Source organism: Camarhynchus parvulus, chromosome 2 (genome assembly GCF_901933205.1).
Source record: "Camarhynchus parvulus chromosome 2, STF_HiC, whole genome shotgun sequence".
In the NCBI taxonomy this organism is placed as follows: Eukaryota; Metazoa; Chordata; class Aves; order Passeriformes; family Thraupidae; genus Camarhynchus; species Camarhynchus parvulus.
The window spans coordinates 59,820,677-59,836,931 of record NC_044572.1 but is presented as its reverse complement, the minus strand read 5'-3'; positions in this window follow the sequence as shown (position 1 = coordinate 59,836,931).

Below are 16,255 nucleotides of genomic sequence, written 5' to 3'. Positions count from 1 at the left end.
TAGAAGTTGTCATAAACCATCAAAAAGCTCCAAAGTGCACCCAGACTTACTGCTGGGGCCTTCTGCCAGAGGACTGTGCATGAGCCACATGCACAGGCCTGTGCTGCAAGAGGGTTAAACACACACACCCCTCCCAGGGGAGGTACCTGGGCATTCCCACCTGAACCTGAACCTGTATTAACCTATTGACTTCTGTGTTTCATGGGCTTCCCTCACCCGAGACAGAGAGAGACTGCAACCATTGGTTCAACCAACAGACTTCCAAATGACAACCATTGTCTCATCTCTCGATCCAACAGGAGGTGGTGATGTCTTTGCTCTCTGCTAGCTACTCTTTTCCTTCCTTTCTCTTTCTTTCCTATATATATACACCTATATATACACACACACACACAAACACCGGTAATTCAGTGTTATTTCATTCTAATCTGCCCCCCAAGGGATCTATTAACAACAACCTCAGCTACCATTGCCTTCAGGAGTGGGTGGTATCTTCCTCCCCCCAGTCCTTTATTTTCAAAGCTGGGAAAAGCTCCTGTTCCCAGGCCAAGCATGCCATGTCACCAGACCCACTTTGAGAAGCAGACTCTGAGGCATATTCCTGCTGCAGAGTCTAGGCATAGCCAGGGAAATGGCTTGATTAGAGTAATTGAGCAGCAAAATGCTTCATGAGAGACAAAGGTCTCTGAAAGCATGCAGGACAACAGAAACAGATTGAGAGCAGTGCTGTGTCCTTAAGCAGGAAGAAAAACAAAACCAAGATAAATTAATTTCTGATAGTAGCTGGTGCATAAAGCCTGCTCTGTCTTGTTTATCTTAATAGCTTTTCAAGTCAGGCAAGAGGTAAAAAACTATGCAGCAGAATTACAGGAATTTGAGGAGTACTGCACACTATGAGAAAACTAATCATTTTGGAGGAGACACAAAGCAGATAAGAGCAAAACAAACACAAAATCTTATAGAGCTTAGAAGCTTATCTCACAAGTGCAAAAGGGAGTGAGGAAAAGGGATGAGCAGGCTCAGGAGAAGCCACCATCATGGCAGACCTGGCAGGTGAATCACCCTGAAACCCCAACTTTAACACATAACCATACAACTGGAATTTGAGTAATAGAAGCCACAGAGTCTGTACTGGAGCTGGAAGAGGACACTAAAATGGCATCCAATTAGACCTGAGCATGACAAGGCAAGTCAAAAAGCATATCATATCTGGTATAATAAAGAAAAAGAATGAAGCCTGAGTTATTCCACTAGCTCCATCAGCACACATGGTGGGCTGAGAGAATATGCCAGATTTTAAAGAAACTTTACACTGCTATAATGGAAGTGGCTTGTGGCAAATCCTTACAGTAAAATTAAAGGTTTTAGTTAATCACAAATGTGTGGACAAGTATCATCAGCAGCAGCACTGACACTGAAAGGGAAGACAGGGGTGGGCAAGAAAAGCTGGAGGGCAAATGTGATGCTCTGATAAGTCCTCCCATATGAGAGAATCTGTCTCTGCAGACATCTGTCATTTCATATATGCTCAAATATACCCAAACAATATGCAGCCTCTTTCTAATATTAAAGGGTAAGATAAATTGTCTGAGTAAGAAAGAAGCATGAGGCCACAAAAAAGAACATAACAGAGAATTGCAGAATAGAAGAAGTAAAATATGAGAAAAAGTGAAATTACAAAAAAAAGGTCAACAAGAAGTACACTGAGGCATGAGAACAAAACTAGTTCTCTCTGATTTATGCAGCAATTCAAGTTGCTATTTTTCAGGCTTGGCCTCTGGAGAAGTTCAGTCCCCAGAGCAATAACACATAGTTTTCAAAATCTGAGAAACAAAAGTGATTAAACTTTAGTTCCACCCTCACCACACAAGGGAAGCAACTTTCTGGGACAAAGATGGGATAGGCAGCCACGAACATGCAGATCCATCCCAAGCAGTAACACCTGAAGAACAAGCACATCCCTTATGAACAAAGGAAAGGCTGGGTTTCTCTGCCACGGTAACGTTACATTCTTTCCATCTCCTAAACAAAAGAGTTATACAGCGCACAGGGGAATTACTGTTACAGGAGTAGATGCTTTAAAAAAAATTATGTTCTGGATGCCTCCAATAAAAACAAATGCCTTATGTCACTTAAACAGACACCAAATAAAAGACAATACGCCCTGGTAGAATAACATTTTTTGGGTATAAAAGAGTACTTTGAACAGTTTTCTGCAGTACTTCAAACAACAGAAAGCTGCATTTGGATTGCTCAAGGACAAAGCCCTCAATGAAAGTCACAGACTGCAAAACTTCTAAACACTAATGTCCTCTACAGGAGGGTGAGCCAAAGGAGCCTCTCCCTGAATGCCTGCAGCCTTCTTGCCATCTCTCCTTCTCTGTGCTTTTAGTAAGGAAAAAGAAAAATAAAAGAACTGAGAAGTCAGAGCTAAAAGCTCCCTTGCAATTGAATTCTGACTATTTTTCAGCATGTGCAATACCTGTCAGGAACAAAGAGACCTTCAGCAAACTACCAACTAGTTGTACTGCCACTAAGCCATTCCTGGCCCAGAGATGCCATGGATTTTGGTTAATATTAAGCTCCTACTGTCAAAATAGCAACAGCAGCCACCATTTTCTATCATGCCTCCCCAGACATCTTGCAAATGTTTTTCAGGCAGAAGATTTTCTTCAAATTCCTTTGTGAGTCAAGTTGGGTGCAATATACTAGAACAAGGAACATAATTTCATTTGGAAAGGTTATTTGCTCTCTAATTTCTATTCTGAAAGCAATCATGTTTCCATCTACCTTTAACCAGACATTTGGGATGTTTTTCTCCCACCCTTATCTTTTTTTTTTTTTTTTTAGTAATGACTTAGTGTTGACATGGTTAACAATCAGTCATTTTTCCTCTAGTACTTTAGAATATATATCAGGAATATTGTGCAAGAAATGCTATTATTATGAGGAATAGGTATCTGTGGATGCCACAGTAAACATAGAAATGCATTCAGTCACAACTCACCCATTCTACTGTACAAAGTTTCTAAGGTTAAGATTTTTTTTTAAAGCACACAGAATTAACACAACTTCTATTGTACAATTTGTATATGTGCTCACATAGAAATTGTTACTATTTATGCAGAGGTTTAATTGTTTCTGCCCTCTTATGAGCATAGAAGTCAAAGTTATTAGTGTAAACAGATTAATGTGAATTCTATAAGCTATAGTATTTCAATAGCTCAGTCATCAGTTTTAATTAACACCAGACAGAGGTCAATCATGTGCGCGTAGACTGTGTTCTTTGTCTGTTATTTATTTTCAGTCTAGAAAGAGTATGCACCAAGTAAAGTTAGAAGAGTCTAGAAAACTTTAGCAATTAATAATCTTAGCTTTAAAAAGAGAGCACATTATATAGAAGCAACTGATGTCCACTGATTAAAAGACTGAATTTGATTTGTCATATCCCAGATCTCATTCTACTTTTCTGGGAGCTTCATACTGCTTCCTAGAGAAGAAAATAAAAGGAAAGAGGAGGGGAAAAAGTAACAGCATCAGATGAAGACAATATGAACATTGAATTTGAATATATGTATGTCTACAGTAGAATTCTTAAAAATGGCTGGCAATGATACAGTGACTCCAGCAGTCTTCTATCATTTCAGGAAGCTACATACACCAATGATTCACAAATACCAATGAAAAATATGTAATCACCTGTGAAGTGCATTCCTATTTGACTTCTCCACATTTGCAGGTCTTACTCCCTAAGAAAAGGTTAAATTGGCTGATTCTGACATCTGCACTAAGAGCAGCTGCCTTCCAGAAACAGAGCGCTTTAATCTTGTCAAGCATTGTGTTCAGCACCCATATGAATCCAATAACCAGTTATACACACTTGGTCCTTGCTTCAGTGTTGTCAGCATGGAGATAACACCCCTGCCTCTCCCCTCCAACTCAGCAGGATCAGTTGGGCAAATCAGTCACCACTGAGCTCAGATTTGCCTTGATGAATTCCCAACTAGCAAGCAGAAGGCCAAGCTCTCTGCCATGTCTGCCATGTCTGCCATCATTCAAGTTAACACCAGCGAATTTTTGTGCACTTGGGGAGTGAAAGGAGGCAGCTGCCAGGCTGCACCTTCCCCAGCCAGCAGCACCTACCCCGTGCATGCAGCTACACCCCTCACAGCCGGGGCGCTGATGGAGCGCTGACAGCTGACAGCAAACCAAAGATTATCTTCTCAGCTCAGATGCTCCTGATGAGAGCTTTTGTTTTGGAAAGCAGTCAAGCATATAAATAATGTTTAAGTGCTTTTTTAACCCCAAGCCCCATCACAAGAGTTACTCAGTGAATAATTGCTGAGGGGAGTGTTGAGCCCAGGATATGAGAGGTTTTGCCCTTCACAGAACATTTTGAGTTGGGAGAAGTTAAAAGAGCTTCTGAACAGAATGCAATGCCAAAAGAACAAACAAAAGATACAGAAGGATTTGATAACAACACTAACTAGCTAATATCATGCAGAATACTAATGCTTTTTAGATTAATCTTCAAATTTATTCCAACACTTGGAGTACAGTGCTGTTGAAAAGGGACTGTAGTGGATTTGGTTTCTTATGTCCTATCAGGTACTCAGGAATTTCAGGTGAGCACTAGATGTGTAGGCCAAAGGTAATGCACTTGAAGTTTCCAAGTTTTAGCCAATAACATCACCAACTTCCCTGCAACCAAACTCACTAGGTATTCTAAAGCTGTTTAAAAACTGATTTTTCACTGCTAATGTTAACATAATTATCCCATTTTTATGCCAGCCTAATATTTTATCTTAATCATCCAGAAAATGAAGAAAGAAGAAAAACACAGAGAAAAATGTCTGCAGCAAGAGAACTTATCCCCATTTAAAACCCCATACTTGTCAAAGACAGAACATTATAGAGAATTGAGTAAATTTTTTGTCGATCAGTTAAATGATTAACAGTATGATGCTGGATATAGAAATGAAATAAAATACTATGACACCTGAACTATTTGCTAAGTTTACTCCATTAGATGAGGATATTACCTAACACTATTTTACTGTGTTGGGATTATTTCTCTTTTTCAGTTGACGATGGGAAGGAAAAGAAAATTCAAAAGAGTCTTTCATTTTAGAGTAGGAAACACTGTGATACTGAAAGGGTCAGGAGTGCATGGCAAGAAGAAAAAATTCTCATGGTCTCCCCGCAAAGAGGTGGTTACAGTCTCGGATAGCTCACCCTGAGCTGGACTGCCTTGCCACTATCTAATTTGGACAGGGCAGCAAATACCAAGCAAGCCAAGAAACCTTGTCAGATCCACCTGCCAAAGACTTGAGTCACTCTGTGCCAGTGAGGCTCCCCCACCCTACATGGGCAGAAGCATCAGGCATGACTTGGACAGATGTGGTACAAACCTAGAGAAAAAACCTTCCCTAGATGACCTGGGAGACAACCTCTAAATCACTTCATTTATATAACAAAAGTATTGTTTACCAGATGTCCGAGATTTGTTTTTCCATTTCTACGTAATAGATACTTCTATATTACACATAAACAGCTTCACCCAAACACAAAATAATAGGATGCAAGGATCAAAAGCATTCAGAGTCTCAGCACTGCAATTCAGTGACAGTAATGAGACTGAGTAGGGAGGCAAAGATTGAGAAAAAGGCAAACCAGGGATATCTTTTACTGGCTATCAGTACAAATAGCTAAATAGATTAAAGGCTTCTGGCTTACATTATAAAATGGAAACCATAATGCATCACTGGATAGCTAGACATTTAGCCTAGGCTTGACTTTATTAAGAATCAACATACTGAAAGCTCAAGTCAGACTGAGCATTGGCAACTTCTAAGAACTCAGCCTATAAACAGAATAACCTTCTGAGAAAGCAGAAAAAATGCAGACACAGGAAAGGCTTTACAATAATTTGAAGATAATTCACACAACAGAACAGAGCACAAACTGACTTATATGAGCAAATACTAGGAAATTAAGAAACCCAGTGATGAAAGGTAGATGGCAGCAAGTATTTAATTAATGAATAAGGGAAAATACTGTGTAGTGCTAGAAAAAGTTTCATTAAATACATTGAAGTCCTCTTAGAAGGATCTCTCTAGGAGAGGCTCACAATTGACCCAGAGATTGTGTGTGCACATGTCCTGACAGGAGGTCAAGGTCCTGCCAGCACCAGACATTACATGTGTGGGTTGTACACACACACAGATGATTTTTTATAACAGTGAGGGGAAATTCTGGTGCTCCGGTGCTCCAGGCAACAAAAAGGACTAAGTAGCCTGTAGCATTGCTGTGTCTGCAGTCTTTGTTGCTCAAGCAGGTACAGTGAAAATCAAAAGGCAGGAAAGATGCAGGGAGACAAAGCCAAGGTGTGACTATAGAGCAGAGTGCCAAATGGAGCAGAGTGACAAGCGCAGCACAGAGCAGAGCTGTCTGGTGGTACCAAGGTTGTTCTGATACAGTTTTCATACAGCATGACAAACACTCTTTAGAAGCTGTAGTTACATTCATACAACAGACTGGCAGACCTCCCACTCTGAGCCGGAAAGAGAGAAGGAACAGTTCTTCTTAAAGTAACTATCCTACAAGTTCATCCTGAGTATCTGTTAAACTACAGAGAAGAGGGAAAGCATAAAAAAAAAACGTTTCAAAGCAGAACCATCTGCAGTGAATTGGGATTGAGTTGTGAGTGGCATCAATATGCAAACAGTTTTCTCATTTTTCAGGAGCACCTGTGTCTATACCAGACTCTCCATCATTTTTCAAGATCTCAAGCTTGCTGGCTGCTAGGAGAAGCTGATCTCATTCTTTCTCCTCAAGCAGAAAAGAAGATGTTCCCCTAGCCTGTCCCATCACTAAGCATCTCTCTCACTTCTCCAGGTATGGCCTTGAACTTAGCTAGACATGCTTATCACACATTCACCTTCCCAGACTAGAAATCATTTCCTGAAAACATCCCACCCCCCGCACCCCCAGAAGACAAATCCTGTTTATTTCAGCCAGCTCTACAGAGTGATAACACAGTGGTGTCTCCATATCTGTAGTAATACAAGTTCCCATGTCACTTGCCAAGCCTCCCTCTCCTTTGGCTTCAGTACAAGCTTTTCTCATCTTTCCCTGGCCAGGGAAAGGGACATAAAAACCCAATTGCCACTCTTGCAGGTGTGCTTGATACATGTTGACTGGTAACATCTGTAGGTTCTGGCTCCCTTCAAACCCAAGGGAGCTGTTCCTCTTCTGACTCAGTTGCCACAGTCACAATTCCACTTTCTTGAGTAAGTCTGATATTTAAAGATTCTGGAAGCTACCAACTCCTCCCACTGGTAGTGAATTAATGTAAGCCCAGATAATTGCTGGATCTGTGTAACTGCATTTGGTGCTAAATTCCCTAATGAAAGTTTTTTAAAAAGAGCCCAAAATTCCAAACACTATTGTCCAGAAAGTTGGAAAAAAATTCCAAGAGACAACCAGGACCTCTTTTGCATTTCACTGGTACCACTGTCCCTGACTTTATACTACTGGGTATTTTCTGTGATTAGACAGTGTTAAAAATTGAAATAGTTATACTGCCCATCCAAATTACTGCACAGAAACATCTTATAATGCATTTGACAGTCTTGACACAAAAATGCCCTTTCCCAAATACATTGTTGTCTACCTAAGTGACTATGAAGTATGATTGGAAAATGCACTGAGCTGTAAGGACGAAGTGGAGGAAGGGTGAATTGAAGAACACCATGAAGAGTTATCACTGCAGATTCATAAGACAAGAGTTGCAGAAAAATGTACACTAGAATTATATAGAATAGATTAATCCTATGTGATAGTATTGTTCAGAGATATATAATCTCCAAATAAACTATTTGACATTATTTAAACAAAAATAAAATTTCATATATATAAAGACAAAATCAAATTTCCAAGCACAAATCTCTAGTTTGAGGGTTTAAAAAAAAAAAAGAAAAACAACCAATCTAAACAAAACCAGCCCAAGAAAATCACCAAAACAAAGAAGCCCAATATAAAACAACTCACCATACCCTAGGTCTTACCCCAAATTTTTTTTTGCTGTCATCTTTCTAGTTCAGCTCCAGTCTAAAGCTCAGTCTAAGTATTTGAGGTTGAGCTGACAAGAAAATAAAGTTCTAATGAAAAAAGAACATTTGGAAATCACCCCAAAAGCGATGTCTTAAATCATTTAAAATCATACCCAATTGTTGTTTGGATATTAAATTCAAAATACCAGATTAGTTAAACGAGGAGGAAGGCATGTAGAAGAAAAGAGAGGAAGTAAGGAAAGAAGTCAAAAGACTTCAGCAAACATTGCTTGGTTTCTAGCTGATCCAGAGAGCAGCAACAGCACAAAGTTTTTTGGACACTGTCTTAGTCTGTTCATCTCCTGCTATGCACTGACTGCTTCCTGTCCTGCTGTCCACTAGCTTCTGTCTTCACTAAGATATAATTTCAGCTGAGTTTGACTTTCTGCTTGAATTTCTGGGCATCCAGCCTTGCTTCCTGATACTACCCCACTACTTGCATTACAAAAGAAGTTCCACAGTGATCCCAAAAGCTACAGTTTCTATGCCATATTTTTTCCACCTTTGATACCTTTATTTGAACTACATTCAAAAGCTCAGACAGACAAGTGCAGCCACAGGAAGAAGAGATAATCTGTCTTTTTCTCTAATTTGTACCCTAAATAAATCATGCCTTGTTTTCACTGCTTCTCTCCCTTGAAACCACTTGCGTCAGCTGTCTTACAAGGGTTTGGAAATGTTTGCAGCCATCAGATTGAAGACAACACAGCAGAAGTCAAAGTGGTGCAACACTTGATCAGTTAAAATCTGTCAAATGGAGGGCGGTCGTTGAAGTCAGAGCAGTAAGGAAAATTTTTCGAGATGCTGGGAGGAGAGTGCTGATCTTTCAATAACAATTTGCTGTAATTTAAAACAGAAAAGGAATGATACATTGACCCCCTTGGAAAAAGTCCAGCTTTTGCCCTGATTGAAAATTAATAAAATGCTAAAAAGCACCTTGTCTGCCCTCATAGCAGAAATCTCTTCTATACAAGAGGCAGCAGCATTTGAGCAGCAGCATTCAAGACCACATGCAGCAAAAAACCCAAGTGGAGAGGTGGTTAGTCTGCTACAAAGCTAAATGGAAGGTTCTTGCATGAAAACAAAATTACAAAGTAAGCTGACAAAATCCCAAAGTCTCCCCATTATGTGAAACAACACCCCCATAAAATCTGGAAGGCCATCCAGAATACAGCTCTACAGGCACCCTCTCCTCCTCCATCAGGAAATATTATTTGGAGTTATTTCTCTCATGTTCAATCACTTTCATCCAGCAGAATACTAACAATGCAGTCTCACATATTAAAATTGACATTATTATGACCCTCACAGAGACCAAAGGATTTCTTGGCAGTATTTACTCCTCAAAAGGAAACGTTTGGATTAGCTCAGTTGGTTAAAGCATGTTGCTAATAAAGCCAAGGTTGTGGGCTCAGTCCCTATATGGGCCATTCACTTCACAGTCGCATTTGATGATCCTCGTGAATCCCTTCCAACCCTGAGAATTCTGTGAACACTTCCCTTGTTGGATGGCTTTCAATTACTCCATTCCTGACTCCAGAATCCTGAACACTTTGAAAGTTCTTTCCCGTAACATCATATTTCACCCTTCTGTTCCTGCCTCAACAGTTCTCCTCCTTTGTCCTAAACCAGCAGTTACCTATACCCTGTCAAAGCCACCATTGCTCACTGTGCATCAGCACAAGGCTCAGTTAAAAACTCACAGTACATCAGGGATGGGTCATTGTGGTGAGGGGAAGTTCATTATGATCACAGAAAATGAATTGTGGAAATTAAGATCAGAAGAGACATCAGGAGGTCTCCAGTCAGTTTACATCCTTTTTTATTGTGCTTCTGTGACTCACTACAGAAGATCCCGTGTGCATCCTCTTGATAAGCTCTTCAGATGTATTGACAGGCAGCTATGAGGTCCTCATGAAGTCCTTTCTTTATCAGGCCACACAGGACAAGTGCTCCAGCATCTTGAGGGCCACCTGCTAAACTTGTTCCAGTTTATCAGTATCTTTCTTATATTTTAGGTGCAGCAGGAATATAGGACTCCAGGTTTTGCCTAACAAATGCTGATAGAGAGGGGTAATCACTTCCCTCAATCTACTGGCAGTGCTTGCCTCTCTGCCTGGCTCAGTCTCAGGTGACTTCAGTACTTACTGAGATGTGACTTTCTGCCCCCCATTAGCTAGTAGGACATGGGAACAACCCTGCACTTGCAGACCTGTAGTTGGAGAACCAGCCACTCTCCTGCTGCAAAAAAAAGGATTTAGCTTCCCATCTCCTCCATCAAACCAAATGGTTTCTGGCTGCCTCTCCTCTGTGCAGTTGGGAGTTCAGGCTCTCCTCTCCGCAGGATCTCTGAAGATCCCCTTAATTGCTTTTTACTTCTTCCCCAATGGTGCACATTAGCTGACCTCCTCCAGACTGGCCTCAGTGTAGTGACACAAGTCCTCTATCAGTGCACACCTTGTGCAGGCAGGGACAGCATCTCCCTCTGCCCCAACTTTAGCAAGAGGCTCTGGACAGCTCTCTGTCCCAAACTCTGTAGGGCTGTGTCCTTCCTTTGGAGCTCCCTCAGGCTTCATGCCCCAGCTGCATGAAGCAAACACCAGAGACCTTACCCTGTGACACTCCTCCTCTGCAGGAGTGCCTGACACCCTGCTGAGTTCCATCGTGTCAAGCAGACTCAAACCACCAGGTTTGGTTAGGCAAGTGCAAACTGGAACCAACAGTAAACATCAGGCAGATCAGGCAGATTTTTTTTTCCTAGCATCCTTGTTCTTACTCTTTTTTTAAAATATTTCTGTAGCAATTTTATCATATTTGGTCAATTTATACAATCTGTAGATATACTCTGTTGCCCTGTTCTTCTAAGGTTCTTCTAAGCCTTCTGATGTTCACATTTTTGTAATGGAGTTTTCTCACGCACTTTTCATATAAATAATAATTGTTTTGCATTCCTTTCTGGAAGAAAAGAAAATTGATAGGCTGTTAGTTTGACCAGTGTGGTTGGAGAGGTAGCAACTTCATCCTCCAATCCATGGTCACCTTTGGAATTCTATAAATATCGAAGCCAAAAAATAAACACACTCTTTTTTGCCTTGAACATCTCAGCATGTGAGCATCGTTCGTTTCATGTCGTATTGCAACAGTACTCTTCCAGAAGTCCACATGAAGAACTGTCTGTTCCTTCCACCCTGAATAGCTGTTACTCTAAGGAAAAAGGAGATAAGTACTAAGAAGATGAGATCATAACTGAAGATACACTGAGAAACATTTTCTTTAGTCTACATCAACTAGACACTTAGGCACATAAACTCTCCCTATGAGCAATTCCATCCTATTGGTAACAACATTAAATGGGTGCAAATACAAGAAGGATGAAGAGAAATTTATTGAGCAGACAAAAAATTTCAAATTCTAGTATTCAAGGACAAATGAGTGCACTTCTTAGGCATGATTTCCATTAAATAAATATTTAAGAAAAAGTATACACTGCTTTTCAAGTAGTAGATGCACTGAAGTGTCTCTGAAAGAAAGCACAGCTTCTCACTATTGTTACTGGACTTGAAATGTATCTGTTCTCCTATAATTAATAATTATTGACATCACATTTAATTGGTAATCTTATTTTGCCAATGGCCTACTGAAGATTTATCATATTAATTAGTAGCAATGAGACAGCTCTAACCACCTACTGTCATTAATTTCTTAAATATGTACAATAAGATGCACATTAATTGTGACAGGTAATTGGTACCTGCCCACATTCTGCCTCTTTTGAAATTGCTCTGAAGTAGATCAGAGTTAACCATCATAAAACCATACTTTTTTAACAGATTAAAAACCAGCCCTTTTAAACAACATCTTTCTGAATTTAAGCTGAAATTTGTTCTTTTATGAGAAGGCAGAATTTGTCTACAGGCTTACAGATCTAGTTATTCATCCAGAAAGGCTGGAGGATTCTATCCAGCTACGCATTTTGCTGAAACCCACTGAAGGCTTCGGCCAAAAACAAAAGTCGCCTGTGTTCTGGATTTAAAGGAGTTTTGGGTCAAAATATCATATCAGGTATGAGAGGTAGTCCTACACCTAGTAACACAGAGGAGAAACACCAAGAAACATTGGGAAATTCAAACCCCTTGGCACACAAGCTAAAGACAACAGGATTAAACTTCAGCATTTCAACCAAAGAAAACGTTTCTCTAAATCTGCCCAGAGTCAGGCAGAAAGTGTCTTTCATTCTTGTCTGTTGGAGCTTCTCCCCTTGTAGTTATTTGGCTATGCACACATAAAAGGAAGAATAAATCCAGGATGTGACATACATACAATACTGGCGGGTTAAAACTCTTGCTCTCATTCTTTCTTTGTATAAATATTGATTTATTCATACATTTCACTTATACTGCAAATATGTAAAAATAGCAAAAGTTCCCCATGCCCCTTTGACTGTCATTGAAGCTCTCCATTGATAAGCAGTGGGGCTGAGTCAGCGCAGCAGGGATGGCAGTGTTACAGATGCTCACTGTGACCTGATGGTTCCTCAGGGAACCGTGAAGGAAATTCATCTGACAGACACGGGCTGCATCCCATGTTGCCACAGCAAACACAGCCTAATAAAAGTAGAATGTAGTGATTGAGAGATGCACAAGGGAAAGGGCATCCTCTGCATTCATTCTAATCCTCTGCATTAGAACGACTGTAAATCCTGCAGTGGGAAGGGGTTGGAGGGGGGAAAGGAAAAAAGAAAGTACCTTATACATAATTAGCCTTTACCAATAATCAAGTACAGCTTTCTGTATATCCTCAGACCATTTCCTTTCACAAGCAACTCATTTTTGATGCAAAGAGTTCTGCACTTTATTTATTTTTAGGCAGTTGCAGATGGGAACAAGGTGATTGTCGTCACATTTCTCTTCACAGAGAAAAGCAAGGCACAACTTCCCAAGAAATTTCTGGGATTCATATTTCCTGAACTTCAGAGAAAGGAAAAACAGTTCTTATCTCATTTGCTGCATCTGTGTTTGTTCACAAGTGGAATGCATTGTGGAAGATTGTTTACCTGAAGAGAATTGTTAATTGGATTCTGGTGTGAGTGTTTTGATTCACGGACCAATTGAATCCATGTGTGCATGTTAGGACTGTCAGCAGACAATCACGAGATTCTGTGCAGGGGAGTGCAGTTGAGTGCTTGGCAGACTCAGTTTAGATGTAGTGTAATATAGTATAGAATAATATAGTATAATAAAGTAATTAATTAGCCTTCTGATAAGATGGAGTCCTCCTCATCATTTCTCCCTGCCACAGCGGTCATCTTGATCCGATAGGTGATCCACAGCACAAGGAAGCCCTTTGTAAAAGACCCAGTCTTCATTTGTGCAAGAGGAGAATTGGTTTTTATACATAAGATGACTTTCAGAAGAATGGTCATTCCAGTAGTCAGCATCCTATCCGCATATGGTTTGAAATTACATCCTACCTCCCAGTTTGCTGGGTTAAAATACGGATCTTGAGTCTACAACTGTATGATTGCATAGCCAAGCACCTTCCTCTCCTCCCAAATAACCTTGGCATATAGCCCATTCAAGTGAAATAGTCACACAAGGCTTTCAACATCTATGTCCCTAATTCATATAAGGGCCATGGAAAATAAGATAAAAACTGCTGGGAAAACTCTGAGTAAAGAATTTCCCCCCTTGTTAGATCTGCCAGCTAAGAAAAGTTCATAGTTGCAGCACACTCTCCTGTTCCTGACTGTCATTTTCAGCAGCTCCATTCACACGTACAACACACAAGTAAAGTTCAAGCCTGTCTGAATGAAGATGTCATCAAGCACTAAACTAGAAATAAACAAATGCATAAAACTTTTCTAGATGATCTTTAGGATCTCTTCTGATCCAAACCATCCTCTGATTCAATGTCTGAGTTTTCAAGTCTTAGGCCTGTATAAAAAAAAGGCAGCTCTAAGAAAATGCTTTGAAAATACAACTCATCTGACCCACAAGATGTTGGGGTCTAATGAGTCACTCCTTTGCACTCATACTTATGGTAGTCACAAGTATTTGTCAGCCTGACAAAGACATTTTAAAAAGTTAACCATGCTGAGGAGGCTGCCTTTAAAAAAATTTGTTTGCTTGTTTGTTCTCCACTAGTAGGGTTCAAACAGTCTGGATAAAAGCAAGTTGAAGATTTTTGCCCACTCCTCTTCCAAAAGACACTAGGAAGTGTTGCTCATGACCATTTTCACACACTATCTTGGAGATTTATTATTTGTATAAACAGGTAGTTACTTACCCTCAAGAACACCATGGCCAGATGCAAAGGCTAAGAAAGGGAGCCGCTCTGGACTTCAGTAGCATTTCCACTGATCCCTGTCCAAAGGCTGGCAGGTGAATCTCACAGCTGGATCAAAAATGTCATAGGTACTTGGTGCTATCCTTTGCCTTCAACTCTGGCCATCAGCCAAGAAATTCCTATATTTTTTGAAGGGAACAGATGCAGATGCACAAAAGCCCAAATTCAGACAGCCCAGCCTCTGCCCAATGACTTGCATTTAAATAATCTTGTGAATTTGAAGTCACCACAGTTTAAATGCTCAGGGTGTGGGAGTATGAGGGAGGTCTCAGGCATACCAGTAAGGCTATACATGTATTTTTCTTCCCTTTGTTAACCTTATTTAGCTGTAGCTGACTTTATCTTAAGGACCGTGCATCTGCACAGGCTTGCCTCCACAATAATTCCTCTACCCTGGAAGCAGCTTACTCTTCTCCCTGGGCCATTGTCTGAAGAACAAGCCCTGGAACTGTTTTTGCCCATCAAGACTGGCATGGAGACCTGGAGCCAGCTTTTGCTGGCTCTGGTGGCTTTTGCCACCACTGGGAGATAGTGGGTATGATTAATGGTGCCTCAGAGGTGGCTGCCTCTGTAGGAACAACAGCCTTTCACCCACTTTTACATCTTCTTCGCCTCTGTGAAGATGAACTGAGGTACATTTGAAAAACAAATGCTGTGTATAGCTAACACAACAGTTAATAACTCCCAAAATTCAACCCCTGATGACTCTATCTCTCTTCAATCCAAAAAAGTCAGAAGGACAAACAAATTAAGATCAGACTAAGCTGAGATATAGAGTGTGCAATAGAAAGTTCTACTGTAATGCCTTAACCAGCACACTTGAATGCATTTTTTAAGTCATGCTTTTTGATTAAATCCAGGAAGCCCTGTTTATGGAAGATTATATACTTCTGAAGAGAACTTTTGTAACTAAGAAACTTTGTCTGTTACTCTTGGATAAGTGGCATTCTCATTCATTTGTTAAAATTTATTAAAAACACTATACAAAACTAATAGAAACCTCTTTTGAATTTTAGCATAAAATGATTTTAAAAGTCAGGAAACCTAGTGCAGTCATAACATTATCCCAAGCTACAGTCAAACTAGATTTGGAAATGAACATTTCTAATTTTGAACTCAGCACTTAAGGGAGACTCCTCTTCAGTCAACACCTTTTCCAGGCTCCATTATGGTTCCATATTGCTGAACCAACACATAACTACTCATACTCAAACCATTCTGTATATGCTTTTCAAAATTTCTCTTCTGGCACAGACCCTACGGATACGTGGCCATGAATTTCCACAGATGCACAGGGATTGTGAGTGCTTGCAGACCAAGACTCTTCAGCTTGAGTGACTTGAAGAAGCAGTTTACAAAAAGCACTGAGCATCCACACTTGACAACTGAGGCCAGGCTTTCTTCTGAGAAACTCTGCGCCTTCTCTAGGAGTCTGTGTGTGTCCATACACACACAGAGTCAAGTATGCAGTTGCACAACACACACCTATAAGGTCACTACTACTTTTTCAGGAAGAAATTGCTATTCTCAAAATTTTAATGGAGAGAGAGGTCACTTCTTGCTATATATTGTTAAGTTGCACACTGATAGAGCAGATACATCTTATCAGCATTTTATCACATGCACTCATATCTGTGTGTATATACATCTTCCACATATATATTTTATTTTCCTGGAGCTGTCAAAATCAGTTATTTTCCCTGAAGACAATAAGAAGGGATTAACAAAGCAGTTGAAATAAACCCCTGTCTCTTATTTGTCCAGCAAAGCCTGCAGGGTTTCAGTTATCTTATGAG